The sequence below is a fragment of the Tupaia chinensis genome, unplaced genomic scaffold (genome assembly GCF_000334495.1).
Source record: "Tupaia chinensis unplaced genomic scaffold, TupChi_1.0 Scaffold000032_1, whole genome shotgun sequence".
Lineage (NCBI taxonomy): Eukaryota > Metazoa > Chordata > Mammalia > Scandentia > Tupaiidae > Tupaia > Tupaia belangeri.
Window position 1 is genome coordinate 2,031,528 of NW_006159462.1, and position 15,797 is coordinate 2,047,324.

At 35.3% G+C, this 15,797-nt stretch overlaps 1 pseudogene; it reads right to left on the minus strand.

The window, feature by feature from the left end:
* Window positions 1-14,095: 14,095 nt before the first annotated feature.
* LOC102483413 (enolase-phosphatase E1 pseudogene) lies at window positions 14,096-14,872 on the minus strand (annotated as a pseudogene).
* Between the last annotated feature and the right edge of the window lie 925 nt (window positions 14,873-15,797).

Below are 15,797 nucleotides of genomic sequence, written 5' to 3' on the forward strand. Positions count from 1 at the left end.
CATCCGTTGATAAACTGTAGTTTTTAAATAGCTGCTTAATAAAAATTATAGTAGCTAATACTGTTGAATTACTTATGTCAGATACTCAATCTTTTGCATCTATCAATTTATTCATGTTCAAAATAATCTCAGAAATTAGGTACAATAATTATTTTGTACAGATAAAACTGCTGTATCAAAAGCTATTAAATAATTTGCCTCAAGTTAAAGAGAGAAACTTTTAAAAATAATTATTTATTTTATTTGTTATTATTGTTATTATTATTATTTTAATTTTACCAAAGAGGGAGAAAGAGAATGTGAGAAAGCAAGCCAACAAGTCTGAGACTTGAACCATAGTTAGCCATGTGGTAGCCCAGCACCTTAACCACCATACCACTTGTCGGCCCCAAATAGAAAATTGATAAAATATTATTATAATAAAATCCAGACATGTGGTTTCTGAGGCCATATTCTCCACCACTCCAATAATTTGACTCTTCCATAATGTATCAATAGAGTTGGTTTCTTGTACCTATGACTTTTGCAATTGCACATGGAACAAGCTTATAAGGACACTGTTCTTGGTTTAATATAATGCTGTTTTCATTTTGAAATTTTTAATAATTTGTGAACAGAGAACTCTACACTTGCACATTGTGTTGGCTTTCACAAATTATAGCCAGCACTGTGCATGACTGGAGCATGGAAGGGTACAGTCGATATGTAGAGATCATTTACGTAAACTCCTCTCAGTTACACTTGTCAGAATGCGTAATTCAAACCAGTGGGGAAGAAAATAAATCTATCGATAAAAAAGGGATTAACATACTATTTATCTAGCAGAGAATAAACTGTATTTAAAAAAATGAAAACCAACATATCGTACCTTTTCTTATGGATGTAAGCCTAAGAATATATTAATTATTCATGATTTTTACCAAAAAAGGAGAAAGTCAAAGAACTCAAATATATTAGGAACTTCTAACACACTCCTGTAGCCAAAAATATTACTAGAAATGTGAGAGGGTCATTGAAAATTTAGAAAATGGAGACATGACACTCAGCAATAAAATTGCAAATAAAACCTAATTAGATCATACATTAATTATTCTTAACTGTTATTATTGGCAGGAAGATGACATTAAGGTTATTAATAGCCAAAAAGGAACACCATTAACTTTGCATTATTATCTGTAAAAAAAATTCATGTAACATTATAAAACCTACCTTTTCATGCATGTATGAAGAAAATGCAATTTTCATTCTTAAGTGGCTAAAACAACTTTAGAAATGAATAAATGGAGAACAGCAGATGTCATAACGGCTATGTTTCTGGACTCCCATGTAGTCAATCACAATTCAAGTCCCAGACCCAGTGGCATGAAGTCAGGCTGAGCGTGTGTGCGTGTGTGCCCCAAATCCCGAGAGAATGAAGGAGAAGGGATTGTGGCACGGTCATCCTCCCTGGGGATGACTTTCTCACCTGCTGTCTTTCTGTCTCTCTGTGTCTTTCTGACAAGCACATGCACCCTGTAGCAAAATCCTCTCCAAAAAAGAAGAAAGAAAGAAAAAAGAAAAAGAAAGAAAGAGAGAGAGAGGGAGAGAGAGAGAGAGAGAGAGAGGAAGGAAGGAAGGAAGGAAGGGAGGAAGGAAGGGAGGAAGGAAGGAAGAAAATGAACAAACGACTGGAAGGAAGGAAGGAAGGAAGGAAGGAGGAAGGAATGAAGGAAGGAAGGAAGGAAGGAAGGAAGGAAGGAAGGAAAGAAGGAAGGAAGGAAGGAAGAAAATGAACAAACGACTGAAATTAGAAACAGCATCATTGAAAAATTATGTGCTTTTTCTTTGGCAACAACAACAACAAAAAAAGAGCAAAACTCAATTCTTGATACACCAGAGGTAGATTTTTGAGTACATTTAGGAGACAGAGGAAAAAAGTACTAAAGATATTAACAGCTTTCACACCTCCCACAGAGCTCTGCACACCACTTTTAGGACAATTCTTGCATTTGAGTTCCCTCATCTTAATAATATACCTTAGCAATGGTGTCATTTGGAATAAATATATTTTCTTTACAAACCAAGAAATGCTGATTTTATGGCTAGATTATTTACATTCGATTACCTTATGCTACCTTGTACTTATTGAAGTTTTATTTGACTTTATATGATTCATTTATGTATGATCGCCAGATTTTTATCTTTTAAGGTAATTCACCTTACATCATACTAAGCTCCAATTTATCAAGGAAGTGGCTTTCAACTATCATATTCCTGAAATACAGAAAGTCTATTTGGCATATGTAATTACTCATCTCAGACATTAGTTTACATTTAAATCCAAATCATCTCAACATTATTTTACATTTGATGCAAAATTCATGTACAAAATTTTATAGAATAAACTTCTTAGTTTGCTAACACTCCATAAATATTCAACATCACTTTCTATTTTTAAAATCCTTAAGCAGTGTCACTAATTGTCAATCCGCTGATGTGGGAAGGTTCTGAAGGATGAAATAATTCCTTTCAGGGTGTGTAATTCAGACAAGATAAGTTCTTTTCAACAACTGCATGAGATGATAGTAGATATAAATCACTGGTTTAAATCTTATTATATTCCAAGCATTTTACCTCTATGACACATTGCAATTTTTACTGTATAACTCAAAAGTATTAAAATGATTAAAATGATGTAAAATGCCATCCCTCTTAGAAGTGTTCAAGTCTCATTACTTGTGATAGATTCTTATAATCTAGATCTGCCTTCTTTATATGTATGTATGTATTTTATGAGGGGTACAGAGAGTGATAAAGACATATTTTTGACAGTGTCTTGTCATGTTAGGATCTTATGCCACTAGACTGGGCTTTGATCACGTTAGCTATGACTTATTAATAATGTAAATAATATTCTAATGGAGAAAATGTATATTTTTAATAACAATTTAGAAAATTAGAAAATCCATTCATTCTGCAGGATGATCAACAATATAACAGGGTTTAGTGATTAGAAAACAATCATACGCCTAGTATTTTCATAAAGTTGAAAGGTGTGGAAAGAACAAAAGCACCAGGTCTGTCTAGCCAGCTGTTTGAGAAACACTTAGCTTTGGTCATAAGATAAAGAATGTATGGCATTTTTAAAAGGATGAACAAAATGTAATTAGTACTAGACAAATGCAATTCAAATTCTACATTTAAATACTTACGAATCAGAGCTGGCAGGTAGCATTGTGGTTAAGGGCCCTGGACACACACATGGCTGACTGTGATTCAAGTCCCCGATCTGGTAGCTTGCTTTCTCTTTCTCTTTCACTCTGTCTCCCTCTAGGAAGATTTAAATAAATAAACAAATAGATAGATAAATAAATAAATTTATATAAGATAATCTTCTTAAAAATAAATAAATACTTACAAGTCAGTTTTGTATCATTTTATTTTTTGAAGAGAAATTTTTGCTATAGGGTGCTTGCACTCACCAGAGAGACAGAGACAGAAAGACAGAAAACAAGAAATAATCCTCTTAGTAGGGGTAGTCACTTTGCTATCCCTTCTCCATTCTCCTTTTAGGATTTTGGGCATGCACACACATGCACCCAGAGTGATTTTTAAGCCCAGCACTCAAACCGTGGTCTACTTTGAGGGAATCTAGCAACATAATCATTATGCCATCTGCTGATCTCTATGCTTATTATTAAACATATATCCTTCGACGGGATCTAGTAAATTTTAGGTATTACATAACATCGAGTTGTATAAGGCAATCAGTAACTTTAGAGTCCATAAAGGGACTGCCAATAAATTGAACTTTATATTTTTTTATACATTCTATTTTCTTAAGGTTTTTGCTATAGGGTATATGTGCTTGCCAGAGAGAGACTGAGAGACACAGTGAGAGGGAAAGTGAGAAATCACTCCCTGGAGGGATGGCCATGCTCAATCCCTTGTACTCCATTCTTCACCTGGGATTTTGAGCACACGTGCACTCTCAACCGGTAGGATTTTCAAGCCACCAAGTCCAGGACTCAAACCATGATTGGCCATGGCCATGTGGGAATTCAGCACACTAGCTACTATGGCAATTGCTGGCTCCTACAGATTGTATTTTAATATATAAGAAGTCCATTTTATAATTTATTGAATAAAAGTTGGCTGCATTAGTGACAAAGATTAAAGCTTACAGTGTAATTTACGATATGATATTATTTTGTTAAAGTATGCATTTAAATATTACTTTATGTCTATTAGAAACTTAAAATTTATCTTACACATTTATAGTATTAAGAAGAACTGAATGGAAGAGAGGATTCAAATGTTCACGACCCAACATAAAGATAAATGTTTGAGATAAAACTACTGGTTAGTACCCTGATTTTAATACTGACACTACATGGTTAACAGTTTGAATAAGTGCCTTCTTAATAGGCTATTAGTCAGATATCTAACCTCTAAACTGTTTTACTTCAAATAGTCACATACATACCGGTAACTTAGCCATATTAATGTAGTCCACACATTCTTTGAATAGTGAGTGCTCTAATTGAATGTTTTTCATAGAATACTTAGATAAAATGTTCTTTCTACTCCATGTAGACCAGATGTCCCAACAGATTGATAAAATCCAAGAATGTATGTTTTCAGTCTTTTTTTCCTAGAATAAGTAAGAAACAAAGAAACCAGATGATGACAGACTCCCTGATGTGAACATGAATGTACTCTGATGTATTTCATCAAGATTAAGATTTAATTTCTTAAAAGAAGTCACCTGCTTGCCCTAAGACCTTTTACTTGCTCACCCTCAAATGTCCAAATCTCTTCTCCTCCTTAAAAATTTCAGACCCTGTTCAATGATCGAGACATGTTCAAGACTTGTCTCCAGGCTTTTATTAACTGAAAGAAGTTTCTCCTTTGCAAATCCTCATTGTTTCAGAGACTAGCTTTTCTGTGTGACACCTGACTAAACCCAGCCTGAACACTGGTTAAATGATAATTTGATCATTACATGTTATACAAAAGTACTTTGAAAAGCCAGTAGAAAAATAAAATTGCAGTACCAGTTTATTGTGATGCCAAACAAAATTTTCAAATTCTTGCATAGATTTTTTTATAATACACATTTTCCATGACTTTTTGAAGATCCTTTGTATGTATGTATTGAAAAATAAGATTGAAATAAAATAAATGTACAACTATTATATCTCAATTAAAATTATAATAAAATGTTAAGACTAAATGTTTTAGATCAAAACAATCTACCTTCTATGTTTTTAAATAGCATCACAAACTTAGTGAAATTATATAACCAAAGTTACCCATAGCTTATAGAACTTTATGAATTTCCAAATCTAGTAGGACAAGAATACTTGAATGACTTTATATTCTTAGAAAATATACATATAATGTATATTCTATATTCGAAGAATACCAAGAGTTGTGTCTAGGAATTCTCTAGAAATTTTCTTGCCATTAAAAGTACAATTTTTTCTCCCTACTTTTGTTTCAAATAATAGCAACTTGTCATATTGCCCAAACCTTTGGAGACACAGGCTAGAAATTTATTTTTATTTTATTTATTATCATTTTAAAAAATTTTCAATAGAGCACATGCACTCACTAAAGTGAGACAGAGAGAGGAGGAGAGAGAGAGAGAGAGAGAGAAAGAGAGAGGAAAAGTGAGAAAGAAACCACCAGGCCCAGAACTTAAACCACAGTTGACCATGTGGGAGTCCAATATCCCAAACACCATGTCACCTACTGGCCCCAACCTAGAGATATTTTACCAGTATTCATTTACTGATTCTGGTCTTGTTATAAGTTAAAGATTATCACTACTAAAGAAACAAGAGTTTCTAAAAAGAAATAAAATTAGGGCCAGCAGGTGGAGTGGTGGTTAGGGTTCTTGATTTCCACATAGACAACCCAACCAGAGTTTAATCCTGGACCTGGAATCTTGCTTTATCACTTTCCCACTCTTTCTTCTCTGTCTCTCTCTTTCTCTTTTTCTCTGTCTGTCACTGGTGAGTGTACATGTCCTATAGCAAAATTAAGAAAAAAATATAATTACATTTAAAATATATATTTTCTTTTAAATAAAATAAATAAAATCCCTTGATTGCATTTAATCTTTTCACAATTTTGTTACTACTTGTCCATTTATCATTTGAAGAGGTTTCACTGCCTTCCTTGAGCACAAGAAAAAGTAAAAAATTGTAAACTAAACTGTAAAATAAAGAAAAAACTAAAATGAATACATTATTCCATAGGATTATTGACAGCCCAATTTCATTTAGTGAAAATAGCAAGTAGTTAAAGCCATGAAAACAATACAGGTTATCTAACTATAAATTTTGCTTTTAGATGAAGAAAATGCAGATTACTCACTCTAAAACATGCACACATATTAAATTCTTATTATTCATATGTTAGAGCACAGGTTAAAATAATTCAGAAATATTAAAATGATAAATAAGAGCAAAATGTAAGTTAATTTGAGATTCAACATTCAATCAACTATTCATTCAGCTTAAAGTTATTCAATACCACATACTAACTGTAGTGTTAGGCTCTATTATTGATAGTTGACTTTACTGGGGGACCAAACTTTGACAGATGAAGCATAAAGGTAACCAGCCACAAAACGGCATTTACGTGCTTACAGGAAAATATCTACCAAAAAATAGTATAAAAACATTTAATAATTATCTACTGGAAAACCAGGACTTAATAGCCTAGACAAGGCTTTATCATATAGGGTAGATTTGAAAATTTATTTCTAGGATTTGTAAAAACTGTCAGATGAAAATAGAAAGTACATTTAAAAAATAATATCAGCAATGACATAGAGATATAATAAAGTATGTTATGTTTAAAGAACTATCAATGAGTGGTACAGAATATTTATGGCATTGGATGGTTATGTTTAAAAGAGAGTATGGTGGCCAGCAGGTAGCATAGTGATTAAGGCACTAGACTCCTACATGGCCTGCCGCAGTTCGAGTCCCAAACCTGGCTGCTTGAAACTCATGCCAGGCTCATGTGCATGTGTACCCAAAACCCCTAGATGAGAATGGAGGTGAAGAGAAGAGATTGTGGCAGGGTTGCCCCCTGGGGATTATTTATCATTTTCTCTTTCTGTCTCTCTAGCAAGTACAGGTAACTTATAGCAAAATCTCCCCCATAAAAAAAAAAAAAAAGAGTTGTAGTATATTTAAATGTAAAGATAGCTTTAACCAAATTTTAAAAACAACATTAAATAATTTTGAGTAATGTGAATCATTATCTGTAGACAATGGCTAATTAAAGTACCTAAGCAGAGACAAATATTTTGGCTGAAAAAAATTTACAAATCAAATAACTACTCCAATAACACCTTCCTAGAAGGTAGCTAGGTCCAAAGTACACTTAGGGCCAAGAAACATAATGTGGAGGTTGTGATGTCATTGATGTCATTGTGATGTCTATCATCATTTCCCCAGAAAACAATAAGGTATTTGAAATTAGTTATTAGCATTTACATAGGTTTTGGCTTCAGTTTCAAAATAAAGGGACAAGGACAGAGGACCTAATTACTCTAAGATTTGTCTTGACCTTCCCCAACAAATGAACAGAAAAATAAGAGTTCCTCCTAAAATTTCCAGTTGCATTGCCTCTGAAGTGTCTCCACTTGGGGTGTCTTTTTCTATTATTCTCCCCTTGGATGGAAATAAGACAATGTGTGAGTGATTAGCTGAAGCCCCAATTGGCAGAACTGTAAAGCCTCATCCAACATTGGTACCTTCTGCCATTGATGTATAGTTCTTTTTATTTTCTTAGTTCTTATTTTTTTAGTTATTTAATTTTATTTATAATAATTATTATTATTAAATTCTACAGGACATGTGTGCTCATCAGCGAGAGACAGATGGAAATAGAGAACATGGGAAAGCAAGCCTCCAGATACAGGACTCAAACCGTGGTCAGCCATGTGGAAGTCCAGCACCTAAACCACCACACCACCTTCTGTCTCCATCTATGTTTTGTTCTTAATTCATCACTTCTTTGCTCTCTGTTTGAAGTGAGGACTCATCCCCACCATTGATGATCTCAATCTAAAAATTAACATTTGAACTATCTTCAACATGTATCATTTTAATAAACAACAAATAATCTTTTAATTAACTTCATATTTTCCAGTTTAACGATCCATAATCTTAAAGAATATTTTGAGAGAACTTCTGAAGTAAAGGTGACTGGGTTGCAAATTGTTACAGGTTAGAATGGTAGAGTCAAAGTACATTGAGGATCATCTCAATTCTTTCTAAACTGCACTAACATGGTGATAGTTCTACTTCATTAGAGATAATTAGAGTGGAAGTGTACACATTAGGAAGAAAATGAATCCAGGATCAAATCGTTAGTTGGCAGAATTTGAGGATAGTAAAGACGAGTGTTAAAGGAATCCAAGCTGGAAGCTGGAGGCTACACATTTAAAGAAGAAAATTAGTTTGTTCCCAGATTTATGTTTAACCATAGCATCCTCTTTGAACTATGATATGAAGTAACTCCACAAAGAGAGAACAAAAAGCACAAGGCATTGTGAAGAGGTGGAAATAAATGACCATTATTAAGAATAGAAGAAAACAACAAAGTCAAAGCAAAACACAAAAGGCAAGTTAAAGCAAAAATTCATTTTATTCAGAGCATACCAATTAGAAACAGAGTCCCATTGTATGGCTAAATTAAACAAACAAACAAACAAACAAACAAAAAACATGATTTTTTTTTTTTTTTGAGAGGTTTTTGCTTTAGGGCGTGTGTACTCGCTAGCGAGACAGAGGGACAGGGAGAGAGAGAGACAGAAAGTGAGAAATCACCCTCCCGGGGGGATGGCTACACCACAATCCCTTCTCCTTCATTCTCCTCTGGGGATCTTGGGCATGCACACACACGCGCTTGGCATGAGTTTAAGCCACCGGGTCCTGGACTCAAACCACAGTCGACTACATGGGAGTCCAGTGACATAGCCATTATGCTAACTGCTGGTCCAAATAAATGAAAATGTTGGGAAAAAAAGTGAAAATAAAATGCACTCACCTAAATATCCTGAATGAACAAATAGTGTGTATGCAGGTACATGCACATATGCATACACACATACACACAGAAACACACACACACACACACATACACAAACTAAGTGCTGAGTGCTATAAATTTAATTGGCCATATATAGAAGAAAATACTATATGCAGCTCAATAATTTTCCTTCCTTTATAATAGAGTCATAATTTATAATTGTGGTTATTATTGTGTCATAAAGTAATTTGAAAATACTCTATTAAAATATTTAGTTCATTGCCATTTCTTGTAGAGCTAAATTTCAATTACATTAAACTGGTACAAACTCTGGAAGAACAATCTGAAAATCATCAGAATAGTCAGGCATTAAGACAGACAAAATTGGCCTAACCTTTTTTACAAGAGAACTTTACTTTCTTTTCTCTCTTAAATGTCTTTCTTTTTTTTAAGAAATCCTATAAGCTGGGTTCAAATGTAGGAAACATTTTTTGTTAAATGCAAATATAATTGAAAATGGTAAAGCAAAGTAACAGTGCTATTTGTCTCAAACAATTGCTTTTTAATATTTCTTGTATAACATAACATCAGAAAACAATCATAATATATAGAAGAAGAAAAAAGATCTTTGTGAATGTGGGCTAGAATTTCTTTCTAGTTTTCCACATGCATTTTCTTAACATGATCCTAGGGAATAGTAAAAGTAAAAAAAAGGTGGATATTTGGTTTTGAACTGAGACTATCAATAGGGATTAATTTATGAAACATTAGACAAGAAGACTGTCATAATTACAGCCATAAAATAGTCTGAACTTTCTCTTGTATATAGTACAAGAGAAGTCAAGTGTATGTAGTATAACTTATTTTTGTGTATTTTAAAGCAATATACGTTCACAAAAAGCTACTGGTTGTCTTTACCTGCACAACATATCAGATTTTAAGCTTTTGGATATCTGCACTGTACTTATCATGTATTGGGAAACAATGAGGTGTTTGACAGTGCACATGTAGTTTTCACTTACGTTCCCACTTTCATATTCAATTCTCAAAGTAAAATAACTCCTTCAATAATAAAGTATAAGAAATAATGTGCCAATAGATTTTCATGGTCACGAGATATGTATCTAGAGTATGCACATCAGAAAGCAGTATAAAGAGAAATTTACTTTTATATAACCACATTCCTCTTAATAGAAATACATAATTTTAAACAACCTATTCCATTTTCCTAATACTGATAATGCATTAAACAACAGAGTTTGTGTCATAGTTCTATATAGTGAGATGACACTCAAAATATGTCATGGAAAAATAAAGATTACCCCCTAAAAATGGTATAAATATCTAACAGAAGTCATTCTCAGCTACATGAAGAAATTTGAAATCTTGCCTACTTGTCTCAAAACACACATTTCCTAAGAACCTTTTTGATAAAATTGTGACTACAGATGATTAAAGTTTTAAGTTTATTAGGCTTTAATGATCTTTTCATTGTTTTTCCAATACTACATCTATTCTGTCATAACACACCTTGAATACAGAAGTTTCCTTAGGTGCCTTAAAATGTTTGAATATTATAATCTAGATTACACATGAGTTGCTTATTATTATATAAAGTGATATGAGATCATAAACTTTGCCTAAATCTATATAGATGATAACTATAGCTTCTCACGAATCTGCAAATCTTATCATTTTGTCATAAAGCAAATAGAATTGATCTGTCTTGTCTGGCTTTGCCTCAAAGCCACATTAGTTCATGTCTAGAATCTTGAGATCTACTAGATAATTACAAACTTCTCAGTTAATGTCAAAAAATATTAATCATACTCTCGTCTGCATTTCACAGCATGTATTTGACCACTTATGATTTGCTATCACAGCTGTGTCAGAATTTTTCTCTCTCTTGCTACTTTGTGCAAGGACTGCATGCAATGACTGACTTTTATTAATTCTTGTGCTATTAATGCCCGACATCCTATTCTTTAAGCAGTACATGCATCCTAAATGCTTATTTGTTATAATCAATGAATGTGTAATTAATTAGTATTTTTTTTCTTTGTGGGAGATGATTATATTCCTTTATTTGGTCTTTGGAAATGTATTCTGTTATCCATGGACTTACAATCATAAGAGATAACACCTTACACATAAGAGATAAAACCAATATGGTCATTTCTTAAACACTTTTCTTTTTTCTGGTTCTTGGTCATTTGCTCTTTCATGAAAAATAACAATACTTCTGCTTTTTAATCTGCTTATAATTGGCCTTTAAAAACTGAGTCTAAATAAATTTTTTGTCTGTTCTGTTGTGCAAAAATATGTGCGTGTGAAGTCACTGGAGAGAGTGAAGAAAGACAGAGGGCAAGTGAGAAATAATCCACCAGGGGGTATGGCCATGCCTCCATCTCTTCTCTTCGATTTTTCTCTCAGGATTTTGGAATGTATGCACATGCACCAGGTGTGTTTTTCAAGTTGCGGGGTCTGGGACTCAAACCATGCAGTTGGACATTAGTAATCTAGCTACTTTAACTCCTGTGCCAATTGCTGGTCACAAAGCAAATTTTTATAAATATCTTCCACCTAATACTTTTCTTACTCATTTTTATTTTCTTTAAAGATAAGGGAAAATGAGGAATTTCAATAATTGATCAGATTTACCTCTCTTGTAGAATATATTCAGTGAAGGGTCAGCATGCGGTGGGATGGTGAAGGTGGACTCCCACATGGCCAACTGTGATCCTGGACCTGGTGACTCTAAGCTGACACTGGGCACATGTGTGTGCATGCCCAAAATCCTGAGAGGAGAATGGGGGAGAAAAGATTGCTGCATGATCATCTTCCCTGAGGGGTGATTTCTAACTTTCCCTCTTTCTCTTTCTCTCCCTGTAAGCACAAAAAAGAAAAGAAAGAATTTTTCAACAAAATAAAAAGCTGAAAGCCATATATTAAAATAATGAACCAATAAAACTTCAAACTATGGAGCAAAATCACTAGAATATTTTTACCACAATTTTTTTTTTCCTCTTTAAGGTTTTTGCTATGGGCTATGTGTGCTCACCAGAGAGATACAGTGAGAGGGAAAGTGAGAAATCGCCTCCCCCCTCCCAAGGGAGATGTGTGTGTCACAATCCCTTCTCCTCCATTTTCCTCCTGGGATTTGGGGCACATATGCAAACATGTCCAGCGTGATTTTCAGGCCTCCAGGTCTAAGACATAAGCCATGATCAGCCATGTGGTAACACAGCACCTTAACCACTATCTTACCCACTTTCCCCCATTACATTTTTTTTTTTTTAAGCAATATTAGGGCCAGCAGGTGGTGTGAAGTTTAAGGTGGCTGAATCCCACATGGCTGACTTTGCTGTTTGAATCCTGGCAGCTTGAAAATCACTGCAGGCTCCCGTACATGTCTGCTTAAAATTCCAAGAGAAGTATGGAGGAGAAGGGATCGCGGCATGGCCATCTTCCCTGAGAGGTGATTTTCCACTTTCTCTCTTTCTCTCTCTCTCTGTCTGTCTCTCTCTGGTGAGTGCATGTGCCCTATAGCAAAAAGAAGGAAAAAAAGAAGTCCATATTAAAGGAAATGTGTGATCATACACCTGATTTTATAATATCAAAAATTTCCTATATGATTTATTTTGAAATTGTTTAAAATTAATAACATTAGATACTTCGCCTAAATTTAAACTATGAACAAATAAGGTACTTTTGCTAAATGTTATGCATGATAATCATTTAAGAATTTAACTGGAATATGTATGTGCTAGTTTTAACTTTTTTTTTTGTAGAAGAAAATGCTTTTTACTAATCACAACATGAGATTGACATAGCATCCTATTAGAATTGAAGCAGGATAAATAATGTGTTATAAAATTTACATTTCTCACATCTATTTCAGAGGAAAATATTATATATTATGGACTGTTCTTGATCTTATGAACTAGTTTCAGTAAAATAGTAAATAGCATTTAACACATATTCTCAAACTGTGCTAAGAAATAGTTAGCTAGGTAACTATAAAATCTATAACGATAACAACTGGAAGGATTAAGACTAGTGTTTTAATGTTTTGTTAAACATCAAAAACCTTGTCTATATTTTAGCTGTTACATCATTGCACATTTTTCATTGGTAAGGCAAACTACCTGCTCTGGGTATCATTTTGTGTGGTAAGTTTCTTCTTAAGTAACAGATGCTTGATTAATTAGGACCTAAGTGTGTTTTCTTTTCCAAATTTACTCTCTTTAGGAGCAGAAACAAATACTTTTGTCTTTTATATGTATATAGATAGGCAAATATGAACTGTACCTATTATAACTTCCTAAATCACAATTAAATTCACAATTAAACTGAGGCAATGAATTATTATTAGGAATAAATCTTTGAAATATTTCCAGTCTTTAAAATAGCAAAGTTTCTGAATAATTTCTCAAAGACTTGCTTTTCATTTTATTGTAAGACTTAATAAGCATAGCACATTAGATCTGTGTTTTAGCAATTCCTCCTATCAACTTCGCTTTGCCCTAAAAAGGGTTAGAATGATGGTTTCAAATAACTTCTACATATAAAACTTCTTCTTTTTTTTTTTTTTGGAGAGAGAGGTTTTTGTTATAGGGCACACACGTGTGCTCGCCAGAAAGACAGAGGAAGACAGAGAGACAGAAAGTGAGAAATCATCCCCCAGGAGGGATGGCCACACCGCAATCCCTTCTCCTCCATTCTCCTCTTGGGAACTTGGGCATGTACGCGCACTTGGCGTGAGTTTAAATCACCGGGTGCGGGACTCAAACAGCAATCGACTACATGGGAGTTCATCGACATAGCCAGTATGCCAACTGCTGGTCCCCATGTAAAGCACCTTCAAATAAGTTTCATTCTCACCAAATTGAACTTTTTTTTCACTTTATGTATGTATGGAAGTTAATTTGCATGCACACATATATTTGCACTCACACACGTGTGTGTGAGTATTTTTTAAGTTATTTTTATCATTCCTATAAAAGAAGATGTTATGGGAGACACTCTATAAGGAGGTTTGGTCCTTAGAAATCCTAGTCTAGGCTGAGGATAGCAGGTACAGTTCACTGAAGGAGGTGAGGGGGCTGTATTAAGTCTTCTCGTCGTTGTCAGCCCCGCATTGCCGGGTCTCCCCACCACCGCTACATGCACATCTGCTCCCTCAGCAGCACTAGTCTCTAAGGTAACATCTGTCAGGAACAAGACGTTGTTGGTTGAGCACCCGATGCTGTCTGCAATCTTTTGGCAACTCACTCTCCACTTTGTGTCCAATCTTGGTATCACAGTGACCATCAATAAGGTCGAGAATATCTCCCTCTGCAGAATGCCCAAATCACAGTTTCTGGCCTCCACACTCCCTGAGGAATAGGTATACACCTTCATTCCAGCCTCTCTCCACTTCCTGTCTGCTGGAACTACATCTGCAAAGCGCTTTCATGCACCCAGCTGTGGATGCAGCCCCTCCACCTGTGGCCCTGCAGCTGCTTGAACGCCTGGTCTTTCTTTCGGTCCAGGGACATCTGCCAACACACGTTGTGCAGCACAGCCCGGGTCAGCTGCTGCAGGTCGTCTGCGCCGTTCCCACACCGCAGGGATCCGAGCAGCCCCATCCAGGTGAGCATCCTCCTCAGCCTGTTTCCTCAAATGATAGCCGTCCTGCTGGCACTCCTCTTCCCCCATGTGTCTGCAGATACTCTTGAACCTTTTCTTTGATGTAAGGAGATAAAGTGTCCTTCACGAGAGCTATCGGGGTTGTGGTACCTTCGATATCTGACAGGATCACGGTGACTTTGGTGGGCACCGAAAAAACGACCATTTCCCTGCCGGATGCGAACCACTGGTATTGGCCTGCGACGACGCTGCTTGAAGAGTTTTCGCTGCTTCATTTTGTTTTTCTGATTCTTCTCTCATCCCAAGCTCATCCACTCACATGTGACCTCACCGGGAGGGCCACGATGGAGGTCCCGCGCTGGCTTTCCCGTGTGCCGCGGCCATTGTTCCCCTCCCTTGCCTTAATACTTCAATAAACTGTAGTAGTATAGAGTATAGAGAATGAATGAATTTTTAAAAACACAGAACATGTTGTTTACTTTAAATATATGAGTAAGTTACTCAAGCATTCTATATGCACGAACTAAGTAAACTTAGTGTTTCTTATCTACTCATTATATTTTCCATAAGAGACAGAGACAGAGATACAGAGAGACAGCATTTCCATAAGTTCCTGGCATTGAGATTCATCCCCCAACCTCAGTCAGCCCCATAATATGGTCAAACAAATGCCTGGCTTATTCAGGGAGGTCTCCGGACATTAAACCAGAACCTCAATTATGTGGTCAGCCTCATGGAGTGAGCTTCACATTCTACTTCCACACTGCCATCAAGGCCCTATACATAGGTTTTGTCTGTTTGTTTGTTGTTTGTTTGTATGTTTGTTTTTTCAGAGGGTGTGTGTACTTACTAGACAGAGAGAGAGAATCAGAGAGGGAGAAAGCACCCTCCGAAGAGGCATGGTCATTGCACATTCCTTTCTCCATATCTCCATCCTGTTGGGATTTGGGACATACATACAGGCACACCTACCTAGCATGGTTTTCAAGCTGCTGGGGTCAGGATTCAAATCAAAGTCAGCTATGTGGAATACAACTCCCTTAATCACCAGGTTAGAGGGCCACATCTCTGCTCAGTTTTTGTGTGGATTTCTTTCTCATTTTGCAACTATTAGATCAACAGGAAAATCA